Here is a 15,123-nt window from a genome sequence, read left to right on the forward strand (position 1 = left end):
TAAGTTAAATCTTTAATTAAACCTAAAAATATCATACGTATCTATAGGAAAATAGCTATTAAGTCAAGTAGAATTTTAAACTATTGTCTTTAAGATTTTTTGCAACACTAATTTTGCATCAAAAATTTTACTAAATTCTGAAAATATCATAAAGAAGTATGTCAAAATAATGGATAAATTGACAAAAAATATGCATCAGCGTATTTTATATACTCATAAGACACATTGTTATTGACGACGTACTTTATAGATGAAGAGTATTTTAACGGCAACATAAGAGGTAAGCTTAAATGCACCATAGAAACAGTATAAGGTATTAGTGTTGCAAAAAATCAATTTTTTAGCAATTAAATTAAATTGTATGTAAATATGTTGGTGTATGACAATTTGAGATTAGTTTTCATTATAACACAGGGAATCAAATATAGTATGTTTCATTTTAAATAATTCAAATTTAATGGTTTGTCCTATAATTTTGAGACACTCTATCTGTATAAACATGTTGAATAAATAAAATTTTATAACAATGCAAAATTAGTTTTGGATTATACAAATTTTCAAGATATTTCATTTCACAGAAATCCATGAGTTCTTTTCTTAATTTTTTTTGAAAACAATATCTCGAATATAGTTAATTTTTGTTTATTATTATTTTAAAATTCGTAAAAAGAGACAAAAGTAGTCCTAAATTAAAACCCATTTTTTTTCTTCTTGAAAATAAATGAATGTTTTTCCATTGCATTATACTACTATTTTATCTAGTCTAGTTAAAAAATATACTTTTTTTCTTTAAAAGTAACATAATCAAAATCTCTCTTTTTATTTATAGTACGGTTTCTGCTAGAATTTTTTGTATATACAACATATGCATCAGACATTCTAGATAATTTTCGAACAGATAAATCGTCTACTGTTAAATTTAGGTGCAAAACAGGGTTAGCATTAATTATACTAGTAAAATTCGAGATAAAACCTTTCTATAGAAAAAAAAAACAAACAAATACATATATTAATCAAAAATGAAACACCTAAGATTTTCGGTTTTGATTTTTTTATGATTTCTGATAATAAAAAAAAATGTAACAGTTACTTTTCCTTTCCTAATTTAGTTTCACTGAGAAGGAATCAACCAACTAATTAACTTTAAATAACAATTTTTTTCTTAGTGAAACTTGCATTTACAGATTAAAAAATGAAAATACTAATCCCGTGATAAAAAAGGGAACACCTACATAATTATACACATGACATTCACTTATTCAGTCCATTAATAAACGTACTTTTTTCATTTAAATTCTCATAAACAATGAATAAATTATGCACCAAGAGCAGAGAAAGTGATATTGTATGAAAATAAGTAACCGAGTGAATGTCACTGCTTGGAATTTTCAATAGAGCAAAGTGAGATGTTTAAAGCTATAAATTTATGAATGGTTAAAGATACAAGACTATGTCACGCATTCTTTAACCTCGGGCGACGACTAACAAGTCTAAGTAGTAATTAGAGGAGTAGACTACAGTGACAGTGTTCAAAGAGACACATTTATTTGCTCTGTTTGTGGATTAATTTTGTAACAGACTACAAGAATTTGCCCTAAAGCTCCCCTTCTTTGTTTTAAAATAGACTAACTGTATAATTTAAGTTCCCTATTGAAAAATTAAGCAAGGGTGTGCCCACATATTTATAAATTAAAGTACATAATTTGATTTAAGTATAGTCGGGGAGTTTTAATTCATAGTTCACAAAACTCAATTTTTTTGTGTCTATCGTACAACATCCTATATTTTTCACAAGCTTTTTAATTAAATTGAAATTATGTAGAATTGGTAATAATTTTTATCTAGAAAATAATAAAGGTTTATTTCCATTAAAAGTGTGTCACAATTTAAAATTTAAACAATTAAATGATTTTATGGTCATGAAACTTTCATGAATTTATTAGGTATAGAAATGGTCCCAGCTAAGAACTTCCGTTAATGGTTTAAATAAAGTAGCATAATTTCTTTTCTTCAATGTTCAGAATTACATATAATTTAATTAATTATTTAAAATTTTGAGATAACAATTTTTTTATTGAAAATCATGAGAATTGGTTAAAAAAATTGAAAAATTTAACCACCCACTGTTTGTATTGTATTAAAAATGCGCATACAATTTTGGAAGATTAAAAGCTCTTAAACTGATTTTAATTTGCTTTTAATTTCTCACGCCACCAAACATTACGAGTTCATTATGCAAAAACACCTCAACACATCCTGGACACTAATTTACCCACTTGAAAGCTTCGTAGCTATAAATTTCCAGATAAAGTTGTTACTTTACTCTACAATCCACATCCTGAAAACATAAATGCAAATCTCGCATTCCCTCCTTATGTAATATTCTACTTTTTGTGTTAGACAACCTTGACGGAAATGTTACTTCCGCGTCAAATCAAAACCTACATTTAATGGAAAATGTCACGATTTGAACCGATTTGTGGAAATATTTTATTTGAACGTAATTATTGGTAAATACTAAAAGGAAAGGAGGATACGGTACTGTGATTCAAATCAAAATAATGTTCTACAAAGTTTTTTTTGTTGAAAATACTTATTATGTAATATGCCAATCAATCGGATACCGCTGACCCATATTTCGTCAGTTTGCAATTTTTGTAATTATGAGGAAAAAATTAATTTTACTTTCATTTTCCACGTTTCTAAACATAACCTTTTTGTAGATATTATCGGTGCAGTAAGTTTATTACCCAACTACACACAATGCACTTCACTAAAACGGCCCCATTTTTAATTTTTTGTTTATTTTTATATTTTGTATACGTATTTACTTAGTTATCGTGTTTTTATTATAAAAAACGAGTATAAAGTTTTACACAGAAATTCTATTCTAGCCTTTATACTTCACAATCAAACACAAACACAACTAATCGAAAAATGAACGGAATTTTTAAATTCTTTAAATATTCTCTGAATATCAAAAAATATTTAAAAAAAATACCTTATACATGCAAAACTAATAAGTATACCTACAATTTTTTTCATAGTAGTTTATAAATTTTATATAACAAGTATAACAAGTAAATAAGGAAATCCAATATAATGTGTCTAGTTTTGCCAAATAACCCTGTATGTATAACTTTCTTGTAAGAAAACAACACTTATAGTTTTCTAACGTGGGGGTAATGAAAATATACTCGTAGTTTCGTTTCATGTTTGTTAAATAAAAAAAACAAAGGTCTATTTAAATACATACTCGTAATAGCATATTATATCAAGGTAGAGAAGAGATTCTTATAGCCAAATTTTTCTAGAACAGACTAAAAGTCAGTATTGACAACATTTTCATAAGCATCATTAGAATTGCTGAAAAAAAGAAATGCCTCTAAAAGATTTAGCCAAGATAAAATGTAAATGTCTCTTCCAAAAATTTAGGTAAAGAATAACAAAAGGGAGTGTTTTGGTGTTTATAAAATTGTCAAAGAAATATTTCGTTGTTTAATGTGATTATGTGTTAAAATCGAGCAAAATTCAATTGAAAATAGCTCAAATTGCTTTGTTTTGGAAGAAAAGTCTTATTAAAGCCAGTATTTGGTTGAAATACTTTGATTCAGGTTGATTCCCAACTTAAAATTGAGCCAAATCGATTAAAAATATCACAAATTTTCTTATTTTTTCAATGTTTAGTGCTGTTTGAGTACTTCTTCGTTTTGGCAAAATACATAAAACCCATTTTTCGCACCGTTGCTTTTCTAAAAGTTAGTAATGTACCAACTTCCTCCCATATAAGAATGTTATACAACTTGTTCTTTGCACCTAGCAGTGGCAAATCGGATCAAATTAGTAAACAATGAACACCTCAAAGTGTCAAACCGTGACCAGAATGTCTGCCGGTACTAAAATGTACAGTAACACATCGGTTAACATATTTATCGATGTCTATGATCTCGACTATGAATGAGATAGTATAGAAATCACCGCAAAAAACAACCTAATATGTCCGTATATGGTATTATAAAGAAACCACACCTGATGAACTTTGTCACAAAGTATTTCTCTACGGTATCTAGTGGAATTTTATTCCGTTACGGCTTCGATCAGATCAACTTTTTAGCCGCAAGCAGGATTTGTATGACCTTGCCTTATTTGATTTCCGTTTACTATTCGAAATTGGAAAAATTTGCAAAGTAACGGACAAGTTGGCTAGGTAAGAGGAAGATGGCCTTGAAGGGACGCAATTTATTATCGTATCAACAAGAAATTACTCCCTAGGATTTTGGGATATTCGTGAAACTGAATAGGTTGTCATAAATTTGGTTAGCTTGGTTTCTGGTGACAAACAAAAGATAGCGTAACTAGTGTCAAAATTTAGGTTAAGTCACTTGTCATCTTGTATGTAAAATTCAATTGATAGTCTACAGCAGGTTGACAGAAAACGTCAACCGTCAATAACAAAGTGTAACCAACCCTAGGCATTCAAAATTACTTCTGAAAATTCAAGTTACCAACAACATAAAAAACGTAATTTTCCTAAAATCTGTACATGTTGTTTAGGGTTGAGAGAAAATGAAAAGTTGCAGATACAAGTCATTAAAAAATATTATCAAAAAATTAAATTTGTTCTCAGAGTGACACGAACATGTCTTAAAACAGACATCGTAATAAAGTTCTAATACATACAATAAATTTGGTGACTAATCTACCATTTTGAGAACATAATTATTTTCCGAACAATATAGATTTATTGTGAATATGAATTACGGTGATTATTCGTTTATTTTGGTTACCAACTGTTATAACATAGAACACATTTGGACACAATTATGTTAATCTCAGATAACAAATTAATTCTGGGATATATTTTTAATAATCAGAGGATTTTATTTATTTGGTGACAATTATTTATTTTCGTAATGACTTATAATCATTCCCAAATTTTATTAATTCGTAGATTAGCAATACGAATTATTTAGCACATTTATTGTTAAAAGGGCCATACCTACTTGTTTTTTCTTATTTCTTTCTCAGCAAGTCTATAAAAAATTTAATTGCTCCCAATTTCCGTTATTAAATCACCCATAATCAAAGCCAATAACAATAAATTATCTATAATCACCTAAACAGAACAATACCCTTTTAAACTTAACGATTCGAGACGACACACCCTGTGTATTATTTTTACCTCTCTTAAAATACAACCGACAACATATCCCCTCATCCCAAAATAATCTCCCCGTAAGTATTTTTACCACTAATCAATCACTGGAAGAGAAAGAGGAAGGAAATCACGATACATATTAAAATTCTTTTCCAACCTCCCAATTTAAAAAATATTATGTAAGGTAATTGATGGTGATCCAGTTGTTGGGCTCGAAACGTAAATTCTTGTTTGATTATGGTTGTTAGGACGAGTTCATGGGAAACAAGAAAATACCTGAAAGATTTTAATGATGAATTGTGAAGTGTGCTACTAATACAATGAATGAAAAATGTTTAGTAAAATACCTTGTCGATTTTAATTATTTTCAAGTTTAGCACGGTTTATATTTTAGTGTGAAGGTTGTGCAAATGCGACTTAGGAAGAAAAATTCATCTTTATTCACTTTAGAGAGTGAAGAAATGTGAAGGATGGAATTTTGCATTCACTAATGAGTAATTGCTTCAAAACGACAAATTTGATAATCCTTGCAAAAGCCAGGATTGGAAAGTTAATAATTTTTCGGATAAAAATGATTTATTATCGTGATGGAAAAAAATGTGTTAAACATATTTAGTCATTACATTTTAATGCACTGTTAAAAATACCGTTAGAAAATTAAATTTTGTAAATACGAACTTGTGAACTACTTTTGGGATCTTTTACCATTATTGGGTTTTAAAACAATATAAATATATTAGGTATACAATTTAATGTTTTTTTTTTCTATTTCGTGATCGCCATGACAATTTTGACATTTGTATTAAAACGCAACTCTGTTTTGGTAACATTTTATGCGATACTGTTACTAACACTGACTGCACTGTCATTTTTAAGCGAAATGGCGTCAGTTTTAACTGTCATTTAATTTTAACATTAAGTGTCGCCAACTTAAGTGGTATTCGGTAAGAAAGTTGCATGACATCACGAGTTCAATTGTAAGTTGATGTTTAAAATAAAGTTTTATTAAATTTGGGGTTAGTTTTTATACCTCAAAAATTTTCCACTTATTAATTTTAGCTAATGAGGCAAAAAAATTCCACACAAAATTTCACTCTCAAAATATGAGCACATTTTAATAGCACTAGGTGTCTTTTACCTTTCGCCAATTATTTTTTTGAAGGTAAGTAGTTTAACAAAAAACGTTTGGTTTTACACTTTATTCACCCTGTATATCAAAAGAAACGAGTTTTTCATTTTTTTATCAAAATGTTCTGTAGTAATTTTGCAAAACTTCTAAAATTTCACCTAAAGTTTAAACTAGCCTTTTTTTAGTTACATTGAATTTAATTAGAAACTTAAAAAGCCAGTTCTCGTGTTAATAATTGTTAAATTCCAGCACACGAAACAATCGAAACGCTATCAAAATATTTTCTTCAATTAACATTGCAGAAGTTTTTTACTAATTTATTATAACAGGATAATAGCGATAATTAATTGCGTTAAATTAAACAAACATTTCTCTATTTTCATGAATTATTAAAACATTTAATTCCATTATTGTTACTGCTTCTTTTTATAATTATTTTCTCACTACATTCTACTTTAGGAAAGTAAGTATTGTTTTTACCAGAGATTACAAGTAATAAATCCATTTTCATTTAAAAGAGAAACACGTAACGAAGAAATTGCAAGTTTATTGACTTTACTTTCAGAAATAATATTCGATATGCAAACCATTGAGTACATGTTGTGTGATTAAGTTTAAAATTTTCGTGTTTTCACTGCTATTTCTTAAACAAGCTGAATTTTAATAGCGGTCATTGGCTAGATTGTTTGGAATAAAAATTATAGTCATCTCACACAATTTAATTATAACGGGACTGAATTTATTTCTTTTTTGTAAGTGTTAAATTACGAATTAGCAAAACATTTTTGTCAATTAGCGTTGATTTGTGAAAATTTCAAAATATAATGTGTCGAAATTGAGTGTTATATTAGGTGGGTATACTAATTTTACAGGAAATTACTGGCGTACGTTATTGTTTAATAACACTCTTGTATGTGTTCATAATAAAATAACATCGTATCACAATGAGTCAATGTCTATTATTCCGACTTGTACACTTGTTAATTATTACGTGTAATACCTGTAATACATGAATATTACCAGTCGTTGACAATCTTTCTTTAAAAATTACAAGATATTATCTCCTTGTGAAAGAAACGTTTCCTTTTCGGTTTGACGCAAGGTGAACCGCTGGTTTTATACCCACACAGAAAACAAAGAGGAGATAAATAATAATCTATTATTAAATTTAATGGAAAGGGTCAAGCTATTAAGAAATAAAAAAAATCTGCTTAATTAAAGATTAATTTTTAACATAATTTTAGTTTTGAAAAATCAAGTAGGTATGCCTTAAAAATTTTCAAGAAAACTATTTATCTCTAAAGTGCCTTTTATGTGGCAAATACTACAAAATGTTATTAAGAAAAGTTGTTCAGAATTAACATTTAGGCCCCTATACCAAATTTCAAAATCATCGGGAAGTTTTTTAGTAACAGATACGTTGAATAGTATATTATGTTATTATGAATAAAAGTGATTGTTTTTGTATATACTATTTATCCGAAAACGATTCAGATCGAGAGAAAAGAGCAACACACAAATTATCAAGTAAATCACCAAAATAATCAGGGCTATTTGCAATAAAATCATAACGCGTCAGTTTCAAAATTTGTGTTGAGTTTTTCGTAAGTGTTGATTGATTTAACTAGTGAATATAGCTTGTTCCAAATCTGGTGGCGAACTGACGTTGTCAAAAATGATTAAATTTTGATATTAAACATATGTTTACTATTAAAAAAAATATTGTTCATAGGCGTCGTATGAAATAATATTTCAAAACCACTGTTATTCTTTAAAAAATTATAATATGTAGGTACTCGTGCATAAGATGAAGAATGATGAACAAATTATTAAATTGTTAACGCATGAAAAGAATTTTCAAAAATGATATTCCTAACAATCCTTGTCTTCAAAATTTTTAGAGAAAAAAAAGTACGCCCATGAATTGAATTTTTTTATCTTAATTAAGTGGGCGCATTCCAAGTGTCTTTTCTATCACTGTCAGTTCGCCACCAGATATGGAATAAGCTCTAACTAGTAAACTAGTGTAGTTTGTAGCGCAAAATGTCCAATGCTAATAATCTACTCTGTACCTACTTCTTTAAAAAAATGCTGAAGCAGCGGAAGAGACAACATTGGTAAATGTCAAAGTAAATGTCAAGTAAAAGTCAAAAACGCTTAGGCGAAAAAACACTGTTTTACCCCATGTCTGAAAAGTAAAACTTTTACTTGTGTCAATTAGTTATAAAAGCGACATTTTTCTGACGTTTGCAGATAAAAGTTATTTAGTAGTAATAATCTAATATAAATTTATTTTATTCGTAATAAAAGAACGGTTAAAAATAAAACTCTTTGATTTGTGAAATAATAAACATAAAAAAAAATAAAAATCAAAGTTGGCCTAGACGTTGATTCTAAACAACTTTTCTTAATAACTTTTTGTCGTATTTGCCACACAAAACTCTACCTACTGTACTCTACAGAAAAATAGTTTTATTTTGAAAATTTCCAAGACATATGTACTTACTTGATTTTTCAAAACTAAGATTATGTTAAAAATTGGTCTTTAACCAAGCAAGGCTAAACTCAAAAAAAATAAAATTTAGATCAAGATTTTTTTTACAAAAGTCGTATCACCTATCTGGAGACACACGGTATATTCTAGGAGTGTTACGATTAAAAAACGGCTAGAAATAGTAGTAAATAACTACCGAGGTTAGGAATATTTCATTACCGGTTATCCGACCAAGAAATGCGGTTGAGGTTAGATAAAGTTGAAATTGCCACCGAGACTTATATGAGTGATATGTATACTACCTATTTTATTCACAATCACAATGATTGAAATAATAAAATATCGTTTTCCTTACAAAATTGCATTCACGTAATTGCCATGGTATGACTTATTTCCCGACTTCTAATAAAAGGTTAAGAATCGACAACGTATGTCGTCGTATGTATCGTTCACTAATGTCATCTTGACAACTGGATAAATGTATTAATCAAAGACATTCAAAATATTTGTCAAAGCACTCTTGAGTTTTTTTTAATGATTGTGAATAAACGTTGTTTTTCATATTTTTTTTAAAACTACATAATTAGGAACTCATCAATTTATTGTTTTAATCTTAAATAATCTTTTTCATCGATTAGATGCGTTATTTTATTAATTATTAATACCTACTAGCCTATTACTAAAGAAGTTTAATTACTCACCTAGAAGTAATCATGTATTATTCCACGGAAATATTAGGAATTACAACCTGTAACAAAATAAAGATGAAGATTAGCGATAGTAATTTTTTCGTAATGGAAAATGAGAAATCTTATATATCTTTAATAAAAAATGACTTTCAAACTTCCCTCATCTTCCTCCAACATTAATTTTTCTTTGTAAAAAAACATACGTCCTTCCATAATAATGAATAATTCATTTTCAAACAAGTTGATTGCAATTTTTCAGTTACAAAATTATGTAATGTTGCATTTCCTTATTTAAGAAAAGTTAATAATTTTGTAATTATTCAACAAGGTGTGTCATATTGCGAGAGTTACAACATACTAACTAGAAGCAAAAATTAATTTATTGCAAACAGATGTAATGGGAACATATTTAAAATAAAGTATTTGACTAAGTACTTTGAGTAGTGTTGAAAGTTAGAAGTCAATAGCCAGTGACACAAATATTCTAAAAAATTATTGTTGCTATTAAAACAAGACTTGCAGAGAAATGGGAATCAAATATTTTCCCAGACATCTGAAACATTTGTTTGATAACCGCTTGAAAAACGATATTCCTGCCTATTTTTAGTAACTGGAAATATTCGAGATAATCTTCGATAAGTGTAGTACTAGGTGAATGAACCAAATCTATATTTACTCAAACCCAAATTAACTGTTTTAATTAAAGCAATAATTCTCAAAAATGGCCCGGAAATGCGAAAATTACAATCATAATAGAACAATAAATTTAAAAAATTAAACGCTTGAAGTACAATAACATTGAAACAAGTTTAAAAGGAAAGTTGCCCCAGGACGGCTTCCTCAAAATTTTAGCCTTGAACTTCAGAAATGCTTGATACGAATTATGTATTCGTATTCTCATTTCATTTGTATGTTTATTAAGGTAGGTATACAGGGGTATATGTATACAGGTGCGCCAGAACTCGCGCCCCAGGGAAAAAAATATCAGGAACATGGAAAAAAATGTTAAATTTTTTTTATCTATAGTTATGAGAGTTTAAAATTTGCACTTTGACTCTATTTATTTCTGTTGGAAAAATAATTATCCAAGTTTTTTTGCTACAGGTTATTACAAAAGGAAACAAGGAAGCTACATCCTAAATTGTAACTCTGTTCAATGTTATTTGTGGCTTATATTAGCAAAATTTTTGTACTTTTACTAAATAATTGTAAAAAAAAACATATACAAGATCATCAGTATCATTAAATAGACATAAAAAAATGTCAAATGTCAAAAAATAAATGTCAAAATTTTTTGACAGATAGAATTTTTTAAATATTTTTTTCATGTTCCTGGTATCTTACCTTACCTGAAAATTTTCTCTGGGGCGCGAGTTCTTGCGCACCTGTATATAAAATCATATCCGAAAAAACAAAATTGATTAAAAGTTTTAACCAAGTCTATTACAAAAAGTATTTCATCGAGGGTTTTTTTTTTAAATTAACACTAAATTGTGTATTATAATCTAGTCGAAATTCTTATAGTTTACTTATATGATTTGAAAAAAAAAACATTTTTATAGTATATTACAACCGAGGTGAGATATATCATTATCGTAAGGATTTAGGTTATTTAATCGAGGGCGCAGACAAGATGAAGCCCAAGTAAAAACCGAAGGTGTACCTAATAAGTTAATGACATTCTTATCGAGGTATTTTTTCACAATTACAGTTAGAAAAAATAGTAATAAAATATCTGTTTCTAACAAAGTTTTTATATCTAAATATGACTCATCCTGTTATAGGTACAACAGTAACTTTTTTATTTGGTAGCAAAATGACCACTGTGACTGTGACTGTATCTCGATAAATACTAGAGATAAGATGTAATCATTTGTCAATTTCTTTATTTTTTGTCTAGGATTTACGACGCTGCAAAGACAGTTCTGTCAACATAAAAGTTAATTGCCCTACATTCCGAAAACCATTGGTGATTATTTAAAATTTCTCAAATTCGCAGTTGTGAAAAATATGAATCACAACTTGTTTTTAACTTTCTTTAGTATTAACTGTCATTGGCCATCGGCTCATAATTTGTAATAATTAAGTTTTACGATTATTTGCATATAAAGAAATTACAATAATCGCTTTTTTAGCACACTTTCAGTCTCTCAAGAAGGTAAGTAACTTGATAACTTGAGTCAAATGTCAGTGTTTCGCTATTTTTTGTACGATGAGAATAAAATCTGATTAAATAAACCTACTTAAATCTAAGAAAGTGAACTTCGTTTCGTGACAAATAAAGTTTGTGATGCTAAGTGGTTTCCTTTCTTGTTATAGCGTCAAGTTCAAGTTATCCATTTAGCACCTACACGACTTCTAAATAAGATAATTTGAATACATTATTTTGCGTGGACACAAATTTTAATTAAATAGTATAAAAGGAAAAATAAATTTGAAAATTCAAACAATATGACAAATTGTGAAGGTTGGGAAACATTTGTTGCCAAATAATAATGTCGACACAACATTACAAGAAAATAATTAAACTTAAGAAAAGTTTGAAAGGTTTGTTAATGAACGATAATTCACGTTTTACGGTTTCTTTTGTGTAGTGTAAAACAGTGAAAAATACCAAGGAAGATAAGATACCAAGAACATAAAAAATTTGACATTTGACTTTTTTATGTCTATTTAATCTTATATACCTATGTTTTTTCATAATTATTCAGTAAAGATACCAAAACTTAGCCAATAAAAGCCACAAATAACGTTAAATATTCCTAGTTACAATTAAGAATACAGCTTTTTTGTTTCCTCATCTAAAAGCTTGCAGAAAAAAAAACATGTAAAATTATCTTTCAAATAGAAATAAATAGGGACAAAGTGCAAAAAAATTTAAACCACTATAACTTAAGAATTTTATTTTTTTAACATTTATTTCATGTTCCTGGTATCCTATGTTACTTGCACAGAAATACTAATAATTGTCATTGTTACTTAGCATTTTTCTTTGGAGCGCGAATTCTAGAACATCCTGTATATCTCAGAAACTACAGTATTATTCACGAGAGAAGTATTTCTGAAAATTTTCTTACGCAATCAACAATACCAATATCACTAACTGCTAAATTAAGTACCTATGTTATTTCTTTTAAATTAAAAATCAAAGTAAGTTGGACAGATTTAGATTTTTGCTTTAATGTCAAAGGGACAAGACTAATAATAGCTATCATGGATTCAGTTATAATGATTTTCAAAATTTGAAATGAAGAAATTCTTGCAATGTTTAATGGGTTGCCGCAAAAAAATCAGAAATACCCCTCATGAATTGATTAATCTATACTTATTAATCGTTGTCTATCGTCTAGATTATGAAATACAAATATAGACATTTATTTTTTTCCATTCTGCAATATCAATATTGTAGGACCATAGAATAATAAGTAAACTAGCGATCACAATGATTGCAAGAGCCAGTCAACCGTAAATACCTACATATTCACGCCCGCAAGGTCATTGGACTTGCTTCTATCAAAGACAACCATTTCTTATTTCTATCAGTCCGACTATTTTATTTATTTCAAATCCCAAAGCGCACTTTACTCAAATCGTATCCAATCAATACCATTAATACCAAAGGCAATTAGTTTTAAATGATTCCGCGAAAGTCTAAATGCTTCGATGAATCCATAGAGATGAGAGGATTCGCAACGAAATTATAAAAAGTACACATAATATGTACGCATAAATCTTCATAAATGTTTGCTTAGAACAAGTAGATAAAGGTCAGCAGTCAGTGGACTCTGAGTACGCATCTCTTTCTACTTGACACTATTTAGATGTTGGAACGGTACTGGCAATTTTTGTGTACGGTTTGTGTTCAACGCGAAATTTTATTATATCTATAGACAAATAACAATGGAATTGGTCTTGGGAACGTATTATAATACCTATAATTCAAAGTGTTGGGGTAATTTTAAAAATTAATTGAAAAATCTAAAATTAAAACGAAGGCTACGAATTTTTGCGTAAGAGAAATACAGGGTGCGCCAGAACTAGCGCCCCAGAGAAAAATGCCATATACGGTAAGATACCAGGTACATGGAAAAAATGTTAAAAAAAATTATCTATAAGTTATGGGAGTCTAAATTTTGCACTTTGACCCTATTTATTTCAGTTGAAAAAATAATTTTCCAAGTTTTTTTTGCTACAGGCTATTAGAACAGGAAACAAGGATGCTATAACCTTAATTGTAACTCTGTTTAATGGTATTTGTGGCTTTTTTATTGGCAAAATTTTTCTACCTTTACTAAATAATTATAAAAAACATATACCAGATTATCAGTATCATTAGACATAAAAAATGTCAGATGTCAAAAAATAAATGTCAAAATTTTTTGACAGAATTTTTTAACATTTTTTTCATGTTCCTGGTATCTTATCTTACTTGAAATTTTTTACTGGGGCGCGAGTTCTGGCGCACACTGTATAATAAAATAGGTAGGTATGTAGTTCCAAAAAATTTTATTCTTCTGAAAACAAAATTCATATTACATAATATGGTCACAGCGTACATTTTTGTATTGAAAAAAAAATATTCGCTCACATAATAAAATATTAGCTGTAAAATACAAGTAACAGAACACAAGCAAGCATTCAAGCAAGAGATTGAAATTCTAACACGAGCCGCGTAGCGTCGAGTTAAAAAATAAGAGATTGCTTGAATAGCTTTCTGTAACGAGTACTTTACACAATTTTTTTCTGTTGGCAATTTTGTTAAAAGCAATGTATTACTTTCAACGGCATTGTCACCAACATTAAAAATATAGAATTACTAAGCTAGTAAAAAAATGTGTATAAACCTCGTGCGAGAACAGTTTTCCTGCGTTTTTTATTAATATCGTCGTATAGTTTTTGTGTAAAACATTTTTACTTTATGTACTTTTATTACTTTTAAACGTTTGTTAATTTATTTGGAAAAAAACATGTTGGTCTTTTGCTTAAAAAATCATGGTTGTTTCCATTTGTTGTTTCCAAATATATATAGGATAAATCTGAGAAAGGTAAAGCACATTTTAAAAAATCTTGACTGAAGTAATGATCTTTTTTAATTTAAATCATAAATGTTTCTTTTGCATATTACGCATATTATGCATTTCATATAGGACCAGAATTCCTTTGAGCAGCCTATTAATGAAATCTGAAAAATTAAGATTAATAGTTTCATGAAAGATTACAGGATATTCTAAAGACCAACTTTCCCGTTGATCTATATTTCCAGGATTTACCTTATATTATTCCACCATATTTTTGCAAGTTCAATCAAAACATTTTAAACAAACATTTAAAACATTCATTCAAATAAATCTTTTACAAAGACTACAATGCGGCCAATTTTTCGCTCTTAAATTATGCAATACATGTAGACTGGTTCTGGTTACACAATCATTTTTGTTAACTGGGATAACTAACTTATTATTCAAGTAAAACAGTATCTTTGTGTCTCTACAACAAACTGTACATTTATCGACATCTACAACCATTTGCAGAAAAGCCGTAGAAACCACAAAAATTTGAATCCGTTAAAAATGTGTTTTCAAATTTATTGTTTATTGTGATGCAAATACAAATTAATGCACTTCAAGGTAACAAACAAGTGAAGAAACTAAAG

General features: G+C 28.4%; 1 protein-coding gene across 2 annotated transcripts in view; it reads right to left on the bottom strand.

The window, feature by feature from the left end:
* Positions 1-15,123, bottom strand: part of LOC123010332 — a 39,674-nt gene that overhangs the window by 20,174 nt on the left and 4,377 nt on the right. For both annotated transcript variants that reach the window (XM_044407144.1, XM_044407143.1), the window contains exon 2: positions 9,483-9,529. The gene's annotated coding sequence lies outside the window, so the exon portion shown is untranslated. The remainder of the gene's footprint in view (positions 1-9,482; positions 9,530-15,123) is intronic.

Source organism: Tribolium madens, unplaced genomic scaffold (assembly GCF_015345945.1).
Source record: "Tribolium madens isolate multiple individuals breed KSU strain unplaced genomic scaffold, Tmad_KSU_1.1 Scaffold_7;HRSCAF=85;Tcas5.2_LG10, whole genome shotgun sequence".
NCBI lineage: Eukaryota > Metazoa > Arthropoda > Insecta > Coleoptera > Tenebrionidae > Tribolium > Tribolium madens.